Source organism: Drosophila guanche, unplaced genomic scaffold, assembly GCF_900245975.1.
Source record: "Drosophila guanche unplaced genomic scaffold, DGUA_6, whole genome shotgun sequence".
NCBI classification, from domain to species: domain Eukaryota; kingdom Metazoa; phylum Arthropoda; class Insecta; order Diptera; family Drosophilidae; genus Drosophila; species Drosophila guanche.
Genome location: NW_022995747.1, coordinates 4,467,936 through 4,484,087, shown reverse-complemented (window position 1 = coordinate 4,484,087; position 16,152 = coordinate 4,467,936).

Below are 16,152 nucleotides of genomic sequence, written 5' to 3'. Positions count from 1 at the left end.
TGTAAGCGTTTTCCCGTTTGTGTGCCATACAAAATGGCGGCACAACTAATACATGCGCATACATAACACCGACTTAGGGCTCAAGTCTCAAGGCTGAAGGCGAAACGTGCAAACTTTGCATGTGAGTAAGTCCCGACCCAAACTCCGGTATCCTGTTCTCAATATCGGAATCTGTGTGTGAGCGAGTGCGGTGGACGGTGAAAGTAAAGGCAAAGACGTTTGACTTTTACGCGCAATTGAGCTTGAGAACTCGGTATCCGGAATAGTTGAGGCAGCTGGAAGAGCTGGAGTAGCTCTTAGCTGCAGACCTAGGACTGCCATATACGGCCCACTCAAGCCGCCACTGCCGCAGCCACTGCCATTGCTGTTGCTTATAAATATTTATAACAGCCCACTCGACACTCACTAAATTATTAAGTTAATGTGTCGCGCTATTCCAAAAAGGTACGAGCTCCCCTTAGCTTGGGGAGCAATAAAATTGCTGGTGGAACGAGGATGAAATGTGGCCAACACTTTGACAATTTCACGCGGCTTAGACAGCGGCCAGGGCCATTAGGAACATGAGACGTGTTCAGCCGTGGTTGATGTGTCTTTCTGTCTGTCTCTGGATTTGTTGCAACTATTAATAAGCATGTTAATGTTGCGCGAAATGATCAGCGAAATGGGAAAAGTTTTACATGCCCCGGAACTTGGTCTAGGGGCCTAGGACTTATAAATGGGTTCCCGTTTCCAGCAGCAATTATAAGAAGACCAGCGGGGGCGACATATGAGCGATGGAAAGTTAAGCAACTTTGAGACCATAAATCAGAGATGGGTCTTAAGTGGGCAACTGAAATATGGCTGACAATCACGGTGGGGACTTATGAAGTTTCAGATATCAGGGGATCATAGATGTCTGCTTGCGGTGGCAAGCAACATGCTCTCCATGCCACGCTTTTATGTCCCGAATGTGTCACTGCTCGTATACGTTATATTGCAAATTTTCAGCATTTGTTTGGCCATTGTTTGGCTCTTCGGCTGCTCGGCTTCTCGGCATTTCGGCTCTTTGGCTTTTTTGCTTCTTATGGGGACGATATGAGCATGCATTTCGGACCCCAATTGCGGTCAACGGCAGGTGCAATGCTGCAAGCCACTCCACTCCAGTCCATGCCACGCCACTCCGTTCGAAACTCTCTTCCCGCTCTTCCGCAGCTTGACGTTTATTAAATTTTTCCACAACCACGGAGAGGACGAGGTCGAGCAGGAAACGGAAACTGACGGGGTGGAAATGGGTAGGTAGTGCACTTTATGCTCCACTGCGTGGCAGCTTAAACTCCTTTACGGTGAGAGTCTTTAAGGAGCGTCTCTCCCACCTCTTCTATTGACTCTGGTTGCTTGAGTAAACATTTTCCATGTATTTTACTTAATTTTACTGTTTTCCACTCTGCTCGCTTTGCGCTCTCACACTCCATCTCCATCCTCCATCTACTTCTCGCTGTCTTTATTTGATTCACTTCTTTTTCTTTTTGGGAGGGGGATATCATCATTAGGACTACACATGCGACGACGTTCAAAGGGAAACGGCTCCATTACATTACAGTTTGCATGGCCCCAATTTTTGGGGCAATTATTTGCTTTGTAGCCTGCCAAAAAGGCTGCCACAAGCAGTCGGAACAGACACGGCTGCTGTTCTGGCACGCTGCTTCTCAGCAGCAGCTCATCCGCCTGTCGCTGCCTGCACCCGCACGCCGCCCATCGCCCATAGCTTGCCGCTTTTACACAATTTCCTTCCGCTTTGCTTTCTCTGTGAAAGTATTACGATGATTTGCATAATTTTAGCGCACCTACAGCAGCCGCAAAATGAGGCCTAAACCACGAGGGGCCCCAAAGGAGTGAGGCTGAAGGAAGGATTCTTGCCACTTGCCAAGTGAATCCTCCAGCGCATCCTTGTGAGCCCTCTCGCTGGTTCCTTTTTTTTCTTGCAGGGTTTTTCGGCTCTTCTTTATCTGCTTTGCCTTTACGGGCCTTTGTTGAGGTGGTTCTAGGACCTTCTGAGGGGGAGGAGGTGCTGGTGGTGGTGTAGCCTACATTTTTGTAACTGATGTGCTGCGTTGGCTCTCTGCTTTGAATCCGCTTCTTATCTTTGTGCCTGATCGAAATTGCTTTTGTGTGGTTGCTGGTTGCCCTTACTGGTATCTTCCCTCCCTCAGCCCCTGTTGCTGTAACTGTTCTTGCTGTTGTTTTTGCTGCTATTTTAATTTCAGTCATGTGTGCAGGCAGTCGCCTTTGCCGTGCCACATACCCCCCGCGTGACCCACGAAAATTCTTTCTAGGCACTTTTGCAATTTTCTGCCTGTTTTGGGTTAGATATTCATATCAGCCCTATACATATTATGGCCATTTTCCGCTATAACTGTTACTGATTGCCGCTTTGTGGCATGCCACAGCCACAACGCTTTTATCATCCTCCACTTACCCCACCTCGCCGCTCGATTTTTGAGCACCAATTGAGATGCAAATTGGTTTTTGCCTAGAATGATTTGAAAATAATTCAGTTGGTTTGCATTTTTGCTTTCACATTTTTTCCTGGGTAGCAATTTGAGCATATCAACTAATCTGATTTACTAGCGATAATATCTGGCTTTAAATTTATACATTTTCATATTAAAATGAGATTTTGAGGTCAATCAATACTGAGCTGCTTCTTCGATGCTTGAAATCCTCAAAAAATAGGAAAACAAAAACCAGAGGCAGCGAATTTGTTGCAAAGGAATTTCGGGCTCATGGCCAAGTGGAAATTGTTGCCACATTTATTATCGTTTCGGACATATACACCGCACTACACACACACACACACATACAAATATCTATATATAAAGCGTTTTAGCGCTTGTCGCTGCCACATGGCGTTTCCATTTCCATTTCCTTGTTAATTTTCATTTGCAAATATTTATTTGTACATTTCCTCTCTGCACTGTTTACCCACTTCCGCTGCACACACAAAAAACACAGATACAGATACACAGAGTAGACGGGGACTAGCGGGGTGGGCCGGTAAAAGGTCTTTCGTTTTCACTTTCCACAAAACTTTCAGTTGCAACCAACCAACACACTCACGAATGGCTGACCCAGACTCGAATGCAGCTCCAGATGTGAGTGCAAATGCGACGTTTTAGTTTTCATTTCGGTTTCGGTCTCGCTTCTGGTTGCTGCAATTTGCTAAAAACCCAGCCCTGCCCTCAGGCAATATAAAGAAAGCCAAACCCCAAACCCCAAATCCCAAACGAACCAAACCCCTTCCCTTGCAAGCCGCCACCATAAGAGAGTCAAGTGGAGCTTGCCTCTTCAAGGGACTTCTGGTGATGCATCTGGCTTTTCCTCTAGAAATAATCAGTGGCAATGATTGGCGGGAAAATATATAAAATTGAAAATGGTTTGGGGATTGAGGTCTCTGTATCGATGGAACCGCATTGATCGATCTGCTTCCCGTGGGCCAATTGGACGCGTCTCAACTGCCAATTGATTAATTGTCTTAAAAGTCTTGAGCCCGGCATATGTCGAATTAAAGCGTCTGAGCCGGGACGGGCACAGATTTCCTGTTTCAAAAAGGTTGCGGAGCCAGTGATTGCCCCATGTACGTGCCACGGCTCACGTGGGAAATCAGTGCCATGGTCTGTCCTGTGCCTGCCTGGGGCTCCGGCCTCGGCCTCGGACCCAGCTCTGACTCAACCTGGCTCGGGATACCATTGCCGCTGCTGACATGCACATCATAAATTCTTAATGGCCACACACGCATCCTTGGATGGCATTCGGTTGCAAGTGCAACGGCAGCTGCAGCTGCAGCTGCAGCTGCAGAGGCTGCAGTCCAATGAGAACATTTCGAATTGCTTGCAATCACAGCGGATGTCAGAAATCACATCGAGACAACTCCATGTGCATTGCGTGTCTGTTAAATTAATAAATAATTGTACGTTCAATCTCCATCGGGCTGTTTTTTATATCCATTTTCGCTGGAAACAATATCGTCATCCCATTCGTTGGTTGGCTTCCTATGCAGGATTTACGTGCACACCTGTCCGCAGTTGATCCAGATTAATTGCCTATTTGGACGTTATCCTACACCGCTCCGGTGCCTTCTTGCCCGATGCTTCCTTTTGTTAAATGATAAGCATTGGGCGCAAATCCCTGACACTGACAAGCTAATTAATAAATTATTTTGCAAACAAATTAATTAGATTTTGGTCGGTGGTGAAAAGGCAAGTGAATGGTCATGCTGTGGCCAGTAAATGTCTGTGAAAATGTTTATTCAATTTGCCAGCAACTCGTTGGCTTTCAGCCTCAAATTGTGAAGACACTGATTGATGTGCGGCATTTTGGTGGAATTTTACAATTTAGTAGGTTCTCTGCTCTATCTGCTCTTTCCATATGTCTTTTGAGGACATAGGGTTTCACTCTCCGCTGAGCTTTCATGAGTATGCCTATGACCCAGCCTTGGCCCGGCTTTTCTTGTCTTTTGTCCAGACACGCGCCAGCCTCGTCTGTCATCATTAAAATAATTTATCATCTCTGGATCTAATGTGTGTTGCCTCTTCATTGTTCTTTTCCCTGCAAAAATATTTTAATTAAAAGGAAAGTAATTATTGGCCAATGCTTTTCTTGCATGCTCCAAAAAGCTAAAGCTTTTCAGTTAATTAAAATAGTTTTTTATTTGTATAGTTATTATTGGGTAAATTCTAGGTGTAGTTGTCGTTGTCGTTGTAGATTTACGACAGTCTCGTAAAATATGAATTCCGTCTGGTTTCAATTGCAAAAGCAGAACAAAAGGGAAAACAAAGCAATTTCTGTTTAAATATCGTTTATTACTTTGCGCTCAACCATTAATTAAGGACAAATGCTGGGGCGATTATTGCGTGTTGTGCCGCACCCGTGACCTCCTCTGACCTCCTCTGTCGCGCCCCTACTTGTGGCATCTTGGCGAGAGGGAAACGGGCCTGAATGCGGAGACAATTAATTGTTGCGCTGTGTATTCAGTATTCAGTTTGCGCTTTCAACATTTCATCTGCAGTTGTCAGTTACTTTTGTCGTAAGCCGCCCTCAGACCCTCAGACCCATGCCGCTGCCACTGCCACTGCCACCCACTGCAGCACGCTTATGATAAATGAGTTGTTTTTATAATGCGGTGGCAACCTGCCCTGCCGCCTTTGTGTGTGCACAGAGAGCATTTAATCCTTTGGGCTTTCAGGCATTTCAAGCGGCCCATTCATTTAGTTTCCATTTCTCCCGAATGCAGAGCCACTTGGCGAGCATTGGGGGCATAATAAGCACCCGCACATGGCACAGACATACAGACTGTGGCAGAGTCCGAGGCTGACCCATCCTTCCATCCATCCAGCCAGTGGGAAAAACTTCACTTGGACAAGTTCGCGGTGCTGCAGAAAGTTGCAACGTGCATGTGCCGGCCACATTCAGAGAAGAGAAAAGTTTACCACTTCGGATTTTGCCAGTATGGGACCACACCTGCTCCCCAGCCCCTTCTCCATACCCCATATAAATTATATTTATAATACTGAGAATTCTGCGAGGTGAGTGCTGGGGAATTCAGGTTGTTATAAAGCGCTTCAACACTGCCGTATTCTTGGCCAATTAATGTGTCAAGGCCCAGAACCGGGGTGCGATGATGGGAGCCGTCCGTTGGCAGGCCTGGCTGATTGGTAAGGTCAGGGCTGGGTTTATTTATAGTCGGAGCTGTGTGCATATTCGATTAAGCAAATCCCAGCAGAGCAGAGTACGCGTGCCGTAACTTTTGCAATTTATTATTTTGCTTATTTTGTCAACAGAACTTAACGGAATGCCGGAATCCCCAGCGGAACCGACAGATCCCTGACAAGCCGCCGCAATGCGACCGAATCACATATAAATTATTGCTTCAAATTGATGCTTCGGGCTTCGGCCGGGCCAAAAGCCGATTTAAAACTTGACAGAATCGGGCACATATACGAGTGTATACATGTGTATTTATCACCGGCCAACAGCGAATAACAATACGGGCAGCACATAAGCTGACAGCATTAAATATTTTACACATTCTCTAAACAATGTGGCACAACTACGAGTGGTAATCCAAATCAAGGACCTTTTGGCTTTCCACCCACGTTGGTGCTGAAATAGACTTTACCTTCTTAAAATCAGATGAATAGCTGTGACGCTTTTTAATTTGTTGAGGTTTTGCCTTTAGACTGAGAGCAAGAGTCAGCTATAGGAGGAATTCCTTTCAATTTACTTTATTTATTTAATGTTGAGAATGTTTATTAAATGGTTTCCTCCCTCTGTAATGGACTTTCTACCAAGGCGGCTCCAACTTGATGGATGGAAATTTGTGACGCTCAGCGCGAGTCCAATGCACCACAACAGCATGCTGAGAGGAAGGGTCAACAGGTGGCTCTGGTGTCTTCAATTCCTTGAGTTCAAATTTACTCTTGTCAGTTGGGTGGGTGGAGACAGCTCTTAGACATTTTCCAAGGCCCAACCTCTTTGCATTTTGTCGCTTGGCAATGTTCGATGCTTGAAGTTTCATTATGTTAAACCGAAAATCAAGAAAAGTATTGAGCTAATGTATACGAGTATTTTGTGTATATCTGACTGACATTTAATTCCCAACAAACCGTGTGAGTGTGTATTTTTTGAATGAAACAAACAAGCTGATAATCCCTCGATTGTTGTATGGGATAAGTGCTGGGTGAAATGCGAGAGGTGGAATGAGTGCAAACACATTCCCATTCAGAGCGTTGTCATCGTCAGCGTTTCGCTGATAAATCTAAAGAGATTTGTTGCGCATCCATCAAAGTGAGCATTCTTATTATTCAAAGTACTCACATTGGTGCTCGAATCTGCCGGCCAAGTGCGTGTCCTGCTGCTGTTTTCTGTTTGCTGGAGCAACAGTGGCAAGCAAAGCAAAGATAAAAAGTAAGCGCCACAAATAGCGCACTCACACATACAAAATCCATTAAGTAAAGTGTCAATTTAGTGACAGAGATAAAATGTCACACACACATCAGCCACCGATACAACACACAGTTACACAGATACTCGACTCATATACGAGTTTGCCCCTGCTCACAGCTCTCTTTTCTGTTTTCCGCTTTCCGTTTTTCGTTTGCCATCTTGCTTTGCGTTAAAGACAGAATAACGGAGGGAAATCGGGAAGAAAAACGATACGAAACTGGAGAGCTGTGGGTGGGAAGGGGAGGGAAATAGCTGAGCACAATGAATGACAGCACTTTGTGTGTTTTCCACGTTTTTTCCTTGCTTTTCCTTGCTGCGTGCTTTCTTTATTTGTTTGCTCATGTCAAAAGATCTCGAGATAAAGTTATCCTTATCGGTTCTATGGCTTATTGTTGGCTTTTGCGGGTGTCTGTGCCTATGCCCGCCTCCACCGTTTGGGGTCAAATCACCTGTTACATGTCACATTTGGTTGTCTCGCTGTTACAGTCTGCATTTGCAATGTCCCGCCACATGGGGCACACATATTTTTTATTAACTGCAGGGTGCACCTTTCTTGCCATGAATCAGTCAAAGACGGACCATGCCTGTGCCTGACAGGAGAGACAGGAGAAAAAAAATCGCAGAACCTGACGAACCACAAGTGAAAATTGTTTCTTGGGGCAAAAGTTTCGTTCCCTTTTCTTTTTGGCGGTTAGTTGGCTTTGCCATATTGTCTTGCAGGCATTTTGTATGGGCCATGGCAGCCCGCAAAGCGCCACAAAGTGGCAGTCGGTGTGAAGGGAGCAGGAGCAGATGCGGATTCTGATGTTGCCATTCCAATAGCATCTTCTCTCAATGCATTGGCTGGCAATCGGGGATGCGGTGAATGCGTACCGATGCTGGTGCCCGTTCCTGTTTTTTACGACTAAGCAAACATTTGCTGCTGCTGCACACATAAGTACGCTTTGCGAAAGTTGCGAAGATGGTGTGAGTACAGAGCATACATACGTAAAGAGTGCCAGGCATTTGCTTTTATGCAAAGTGCACCAAATTGCATAAACTGCATTGAAATTCAAGAGCTGAGGTCACTGATAAATGACAAGCTCGTGCAAAAGCATGTTTCACCAGAGCCACCAGAGCCACCAGAGGCAGGCAGCAGCAACAAAGGCAGGAAGTCACATAACGATAGAAGCTTTAATGGCAGAAAAATGGCACAAAAGGTGCCTGTAAGCCGAGAGCAATTGCTCGACGATGTTTTAATTACTACGCCATACATCCATCGAAGGATACTCGTCGTATATCCTGTCATTCGCCTGAGCTGAACACTTCATTAGGCCTCTGACTCGGATGGCCTAGCGCGTATCTCCTCCATAAGACACGCATATTTTTCATACTTTACGCAATCCACAAGCAGAGCGTAGCTCAATTATTCAAAACAGAAAGCACCGGGCAGATAACTGGGAGATGAGATGTGTGTGGGGTGCGATAGGTGGCGGGGTGGGGGTTTGGCCAAGACACGGGTACTACGTTACACGACATTGACTAATGTTGATATGTCGTCGTTTTTTGTTGGCGCTCCTCTGTCCTCCCTCCTCGTTTTTTTCTCTCTCTTTCTGATGGTTTATTTTTGATGTGTGTGCAGTTGAGCTTTGGCGACGTGCGTCTCCAGCGTTGAAGGATGTTCGGATTCTGGGACACACAGTGGTCCGAGGCTACTCGGATGCTCGGGAGTAGTCCCCTTTGTGGCAATTGCTGTCGTTCCTGCCAATTTGCTGCTGTGCTGTGCGTTTGGGTTGTCTCTGACAGGAAGCGTAGGCTTCTATTGCAATTCTCTCTTTCTCTCTCTCTCTATGTGTCTCTCTCCTGTGTCTGTGTGTGCGTGGGTGTATTGACATGACACATGGTCGTAAAGGATTTTCTTTGATGATGTTATCGTTAATGGTGCATGGTCTCAGCTTAGCATTGAGCTCAACTCGACTCTGCTTGGCTACAGTGTTTCAGGGACTGTGCCTCAACATTGGCAGATCGTTAGGGCTCCCACGAAACTTTTTCCAATGTCTCACTCTTGAATAATGATGCTGACACCCCACACACCCCATTAAGTGTCTTTTAAAGCGAGCTCTGACTTAATTTACCCCACAGGATTGTGCTCAAAACAACAAAGCAATACATTTTAATTAGTCGCTGGGGCCTGAAGAATAGTCCGTGCTATTTCCACTGACCATTGCTAAGCAAATAAGCTGTTTTCTCGTTGTTTTGTCATGTTTTTGGTTCATGGTTCCCCAGCCCGCAGCCCTGGCCCTGGCCCTGTCAGAAGCACAGAAGTGTCGTAGTTGTTCTTGTTAATTGCCTGGCGGCAGACGTGGGCGGGACTTGGAGCCCTAACGAGACTTGACACCTTGGAATGCTAATGAAAATAGAAGATCCCAGTTTCTTGGCGTTTGCCTACTAATATATGTATCCATATTTTGCTTTCTGCCTCTCCATAAAGCCCCTCTACTTAATGTCTTATTTGATTCAACCGCAAGACATAAATTCATCATGAAATGAGACTGGAATTCAATTTCCTGCATTCTATGCTCTGCATTTGCATTCAAATTCTTATTAAATGATATGTACATACATCCTCCTGCTGCTGCAGCAGGAACAGCAGCTCCAGCAGTAGTATCAGGCAACGGAAACAATAATGTTTGGCCACACATTGCAACATTAATTTCAGGAACCAGACACAAAATGGAAGAGAGAGATAGAGAGATCTATATTCGAGCAGCTGGAAACCTCAAAAACCTTTGTTGACCGCCCCATTAATTAACAGAGAAGGAGAGCTCTGCTCAGCTATCGGGTCGGGTCTGTCAGGCTTCTGCTGGAATATGCCTCAAAATATTAATATATATGAATAAGCCGTGTGAGTGTGTGGGTGCTTGTGCATAAATCATTTTAAAATTGGCAGCAGAACACCTCACATTTGCATTGCCATACGTACGTACATTCCGAAGCTCTCGATAGGTGTAAAACTTATTGAGTTGATGGTGTAATTTATATGCCCCGCTGGTAACGCCCCTTTGCTGTTTTCCAAGCTAATTAGTTGAACGCCGAAACGTTTAAAAGTAGGAGAAAAAGGAAACCAATTTGTTACAATTGCAGTGGCAGGTTTTGGGGGCTGTCTGCACAATTAGCTCAAGCGGTTGGTTAATGCGAAACTTGAATGGTTAAATGGAAATTGCGAGGGGCTTGTTCAACAATTCGCAGTCGTGTTTAGCAGTGCTGTCATTGTAGTTGCAATTTCCATTGCTGGAGAACATGAAGTGCACTAAACAAGCGGACTGCACAAATAACAATTTCGGTTTTACATTCTACATGCATGCATAAGGAAGAGCTCTGGGGGAGGGATAGGCGCAGTCTGCCACATCCAGCGAATATCGTAAGTGGCTCTGGCTGTGGAAGCGACTCTCTTAAGGGTTGCTCTCTCTTCTCTTTTACCCATTTTTAGTACACGTGTAATGCCGAAGCTCGATGTGCTCTCGTTCGTGTGTCGGTCGTCCTGTCGATGAAACGAAGAAACCCTAGGCCAACGACAGTTCAGTTGCCCCCCGTTCGGTGGTTTGTTCTTGAACGTTTCTAGGAAATTATGCCAAGACTTAATGCGTAAACTATGTAGTTTATTAGTTGGGCATGGCCTTTGGGCAAAGCGTAGATTCCCCATGTAGTTACAGCTACTGCTGCTGCTGTTGCTGCTTCAGCTGTTGCTAGCCCGGATCCAAATCCATCCATCTTGTCAGCTGCAACCAGTCGTTCAACTGCTTGGTCTTTACCCCCTCCCACCCTGTGTAGTTTTGCCTCCAGAGATGGACTGTTTTTATTCCTGACACGTGACAAAATGTTGGCACTATGCGCTGCCCCCGATTGTTTTCCTCCCCCTGTTTAAGTTTTTTGATATTTTGCTTATAAATAATGAATGCATACTGAATGCAATGCTCCAATCCTGCATCTCTATCTCTCACGATTCAAGCAGGGATATGGCTCCTGGCTCCTGGTGGGATCTGTGTCTGCACAGAAGGGGTCACGTTCATGGCAGACGTTTCACACCAATTACTCGCAATTTGCATACAACAGAACCGCATGCAAATGACACACTGCAAAGTTATCCACGTTCTGGTTCCCGTTCCCGTTCCCATTCCCATTCCCCTTCCCATTCCACTTCCACTTCGTCGGTGCTGATATTGCCCATGCATCTCAAATGTAATCAACGAGAGCCAAAACCAATGCAAAGTTTTCTCCCACACCAGATAGACAGACAGACAGAGAGACAGTCACACCGAGCTAACAGACAGGACAGCCGCCTGACGTTGACTCTATTAAGTAATGAATTAAGATGCGAATCGAGATCAATTGTTCGAAAAAGCCAGAGCCGCAGCGCCGAAATGCATTCAGCTAAATTGCTAAAGTTTTAACTTTTTCATTGGTTTTGCAGGGATATTAGAGAGTTGCCGTCTCTTACTTTTTTTACTTTATTAATTATTTTCTCTGCAGAGACCGTCGCTCGACTGCCAAGGCAGTGACACAGTCAATGAACTGAGGAGCACAGTGACCAGCTATGGATCCCATCACTGATTTCTGGGATTTAATTATGACCTCGTTTGCTGCGTTTAATTAACAGCCAAATCACACTCCCCACAGACGGATTAGTAATATGTCTTGGGCTTCGGTGTTGTATGCGTGACGTATCATTAGGCAGGCCATAAATAGATGTCAGGGCAACGAAATTAATTTGTTCTATAGCTGTACTAAGGCGGCTTGCTGTAAGTGGCATTTCAATTTCACTTGAATAATTTATAAAGGCAAATCCCTAATTGACCGAGCCAGATGCGTGATACTCGTACGGGACCTCCGCGACTGTACGAATTCATAAGCCAGAGTTCAACAAGTGCGAAATGAAATTTGCCAGTGACTTTGGGGTTGTCTCCTTGTTCGGAATATAAACATGCAAGAGAAAAAACCGAAGAGAATTGTGTGCTGTAAACAAGCGGATAAGCCGCTGCCACTTATGAACCAGACAATACTCCCATACATCCCATAAGCATATAATTTAGAATGAAAATATTATAAGCGTAGACAAGCCTTATACCCAATATATAGGCTCGCACATATACCTCTTCAACCCAGTAACCATACTCATGTTTTATAAAATCAATCTCTGACCATATTCGTTTTTTCTTGGACACTCCACACATTCCGAACTATTACCAATCATTTTTAAGCCAAGAAATCAAAAAATACAAGGCGAGATTAAATAAATTGTTCTCCAAAATCTAAACAGATTCAATATACAGATGAGTTACAAATTGCTGTTCGTAATAGACCTTTGCTACCCTATGGGGTATCGTGTGGCATGGGGCGTGCTCGGGATCATTTGCATACACGATATGGTAGGGCAGAGAGCAAAGCTGTTTTCTGTTTGCTGTTTTGGTGTTTGTCGAGGCAAAGTCGATTGTCGATATGCCAAATTGACATTTAGTATAATAAATTGTATGCCATGCCTCCAGATTGCTCTCCTCTGGCTCTCGGGGATCTAAGGATCTGGGGGGTGGATGAGCGAAAGGCGGCAGCTGCCATTTTGTATTGTAAATTATATTAAATATGCAAGACAGTGCTTTCATATAAATCCTCTAAATGAATTTCAAGCACGCAAACACACGCGCCACTGAGCATCACACACACAAGGACACACACAGATACATATATATTTCTTAGGAATTCTGTGTGTATGTATTGCAAGCGCACACATACTGAGCTGAGGAGAATGTTGGGCAATTTTGTCCGCTTTGCTGCACGCGCGTCTCAAAAAACTTTCGAGCTGTTTATTGGAAATTAGTTAAAGCATCCCCCAGGCAAAGAGAGTCCTGGTTGCCATTGCCGCTGCCATTGCCGTTGCCTTTGCCACTGGCTAGTTGTTAAGCATCCTCCCAAGCGCACAGTCCATGTGTTCAGTGGCTTAATTTCCAGCGGGTGCTCGTAAATCTCTGCGGAATGCTGAAGACTGTTTCAAAACATTTACAAACATTTCAAAATCCGATCACGTTCTGCAGTGAAGAAAGTTTCGACTTCCAATAAACACATGAAATGCTTTGTATTATGTCGTAAACGGAAATGGCAAACAATTGCATAGAAACAAGAGCAAGAGCAAGAGGCAGAACCAAAACAAGAGCAAGAGCGAGTTCGAGTGCGACAGAGTGGTTCCTAAATTGATGCGGTTAACATTTTGTGCGAAATGCACACGTCGCAAAGGTGAGTCTCCGTACATGGCGTATACTTAACCCCTGTCAGTGCCCCGCCTCCACTTAACCCATTGGCAAACCGACGAGACGGCTTCCCAATGGCTTGGCATGGCCCATTTGTTGCTGCTGCTCTTTGGCACGCTGTCACTTTGAATGCTTTACGCTCGATTGAGTATTTATTTGATTTCTCATTTGTGTCTGGCAGAGAACTATTCTTTCTCTCCTCCTTCTTACCACCATTCTCACTCTTTTTCCTCGTTCCTTTTCTCTGTCTCTTTCGTATTCTTTGCTCTTACGTGTCGCATTGCTGAAGCCCCATGCCCCTCGTGCCACGAGTGTGTGTTGTAATTCGAGTTCTGTGGCCAAAAGTTAGCCACAGTTGATTGGTTAGACAGGGCTTTTTGTTCTTGTCCTGTGCCTCAGCGCACTTCGATGGGATGGACGTTTTCGTGTTCGTGTGCGGTTTGTATGCTAGTTCGTAATTTTCCAGTAATGGACGAGTCCAAAGTTAATGAAACTTCTGCCATGTTCCCAGTAAAGTGCATTAAAGCCAGAGCTCTGTCGAGAGTTTTTTGTTTCATGTTTAAATTTCGCACCCACACTTTTTACTGAGTTCCTCTCTTTTATATATTGCCTTCCATTTGTTGCTGCTGCTGCTGCACTAAATATTTTTCAGTTGATATAGTGAGCAATATTGCGCATACGCCGCGGGGCCATAAAGTACTCAACGAGAGCGCCTGAAACAGAGGGAGACAATGTAGCCTTCCCCACCGTGATGCTATCGATGTTGAGGTGGATAACAACTTTAGCATACTTTATGCTCGACGGCAATCGTTTAATCGGTACACGTGTCCTGCCTGCCAATGGGCCACTATAATTGCTATCGAAGGAAACAAAAGTGAACGAGCCAGCCAGTCAATAAGAGGGCACGGAAGGAGCCTCCATCAGATTATCTCCGCTGCGTGCCCTCGTTCTTCACTCCGTCGTCGCGCTTTACAGTTGATAGCCAACGGCAATTTGCAGCTGAATTCGATTCGTTTTGATGGCCAAAGTGATTTCTTCACTTGAAATATTGAAGTGGCTCTAAAAGCAGATATCGATAATTACACCCTGGAAGTGGCTATCCAGTTTCCCGGCTTGTTATCTGCTATCTCGCTCCAAACTACAGTTTGGAAAACTGTTAAACTTTCTGTTGTTTCAGATCCGTCATGGCTGGCGCATGGCTTCCTCTTATCCCTCCCTCCCCCACCATAATACCCTTAATAAGCATCTCCCGGAACTCTGTGGATCTGTCATATTTCGAATGTGATATTAAAAAACCGAGCACTGCAAAAGCAACGAGAACGACAAGGGCATAAGTGACAGACAGCTCGACAGGAGCAGTCCCGCTCCTGTCAACTGCGATTCGAATCCCACTGACGTGTCTATTGCGGCAAACCGTAGCCATTGACACTGATTTGCAGCAGTTACGAGTATTCGGCCCGGCACGAGCATAAAAACCAAAAAAAAAACACCAAAAATCCATCAAAGGTTTTCAAAGGAAGAGCGGCAATTTTTTTTGGTTTGCCAATGGTTTCGCTACATTTCCATTATGGATTCGGTTCGGGGGCCAGAATTCAATAAACGGAAATAAAAACTTCTTTACACACAAATGAACCATGTTTTTTGCCGGCAATTAATATGCCAGTATTTCAATTTGATGGAATTAAAAACTCTTTTGCTGTTGCATTTGTTGCCCCCTTCCCTTCCATCCGGATAAAATAAATCATTTTTGCGTTTGCAGAAATTCATTCTGGTTGACTTAATCGCGAAATAAAAGCGAAATCTTTTATGCGAAGCGAATGATCATGTAAAACATTTACAAATACGAATTTATGACCACATTTTGGCACAGTTCGCAGTTGAATGAGTTTCTGTCTTTGGCAATTTGGTTCCCCATTCTCATTAGACAAACATGCCACACTCCACATAATCGTGCTGCTGCTAAACACCCCACAAATGTCAAACCATTTCTGACAAATTACTTGAGGCGCAGCTGGCTGGCACGCACTAAAATTTATATTTTACATATGACAGAACTCACTTATACGGAGGCAGCGTCATTTCTGTCATTCGTTCTGGAGCTGCTTTCTTGGGGGACAAACAATGCGAATTGCGAATGCAAATGCAAATGGAAATGAATATGCTCTGGCAGCTGCAGCTGGAGCTGATGCAAATGAAATGCAATCAGTTTGTGTATTTTTCATATGCATATTCCGTCGTGCCCCAACCGTACTTTGCCTCGGCTCAAAGCAAGCTAAATTACAAAAATTTCTGCCATTCCATTGCCAAGATTCCCAAGAAACCGGCTTTAACTTTTCGGTCAGCCCGAAAGTCCAAGCATTTGAATATTTAAATTCGATTAGAAGGCAGCAATGGAATTCCTTTCATGTTGGTTTACCATTTGCCCGCTGTCCCCTTTCCGCATGTCCATTGTTTTTGAGAATCTTGTTCTTGTGGCAGCAGCTACACGTGTGCCCATGTCCTTTTAGCATCGGCACCTCTTGGGGATTGCTAGTCCACTTTTAAGCCTGTTGTTCCCGTATACCAATCGACTTCTGATTTCACTCTGCTGACATCCGTTGGTGGCAGTATTTGCAAGGCAAAGTGTTTCGTTTACGGCGTACAATCAACGAATACTTTTCAATATTTAACTTGCACATTTGCGGACTTCCGGCCCAGAAGGCGTGCGAGAGAGCTTCTGCTTCGATTTGTTTGACTTTTGTGCCGAAAACCCTTTGAAACTCCGCTTGAGTGGCGCTCATAAATTTGTTCAGTCCTGTTTACACGTGCCATATAATTTTGGGGCCCAGGATTTATGGGCCATGTGCCACGAGTCGTTTTTCTTGCAACTACCAATTTGTTGTCATAATTCATT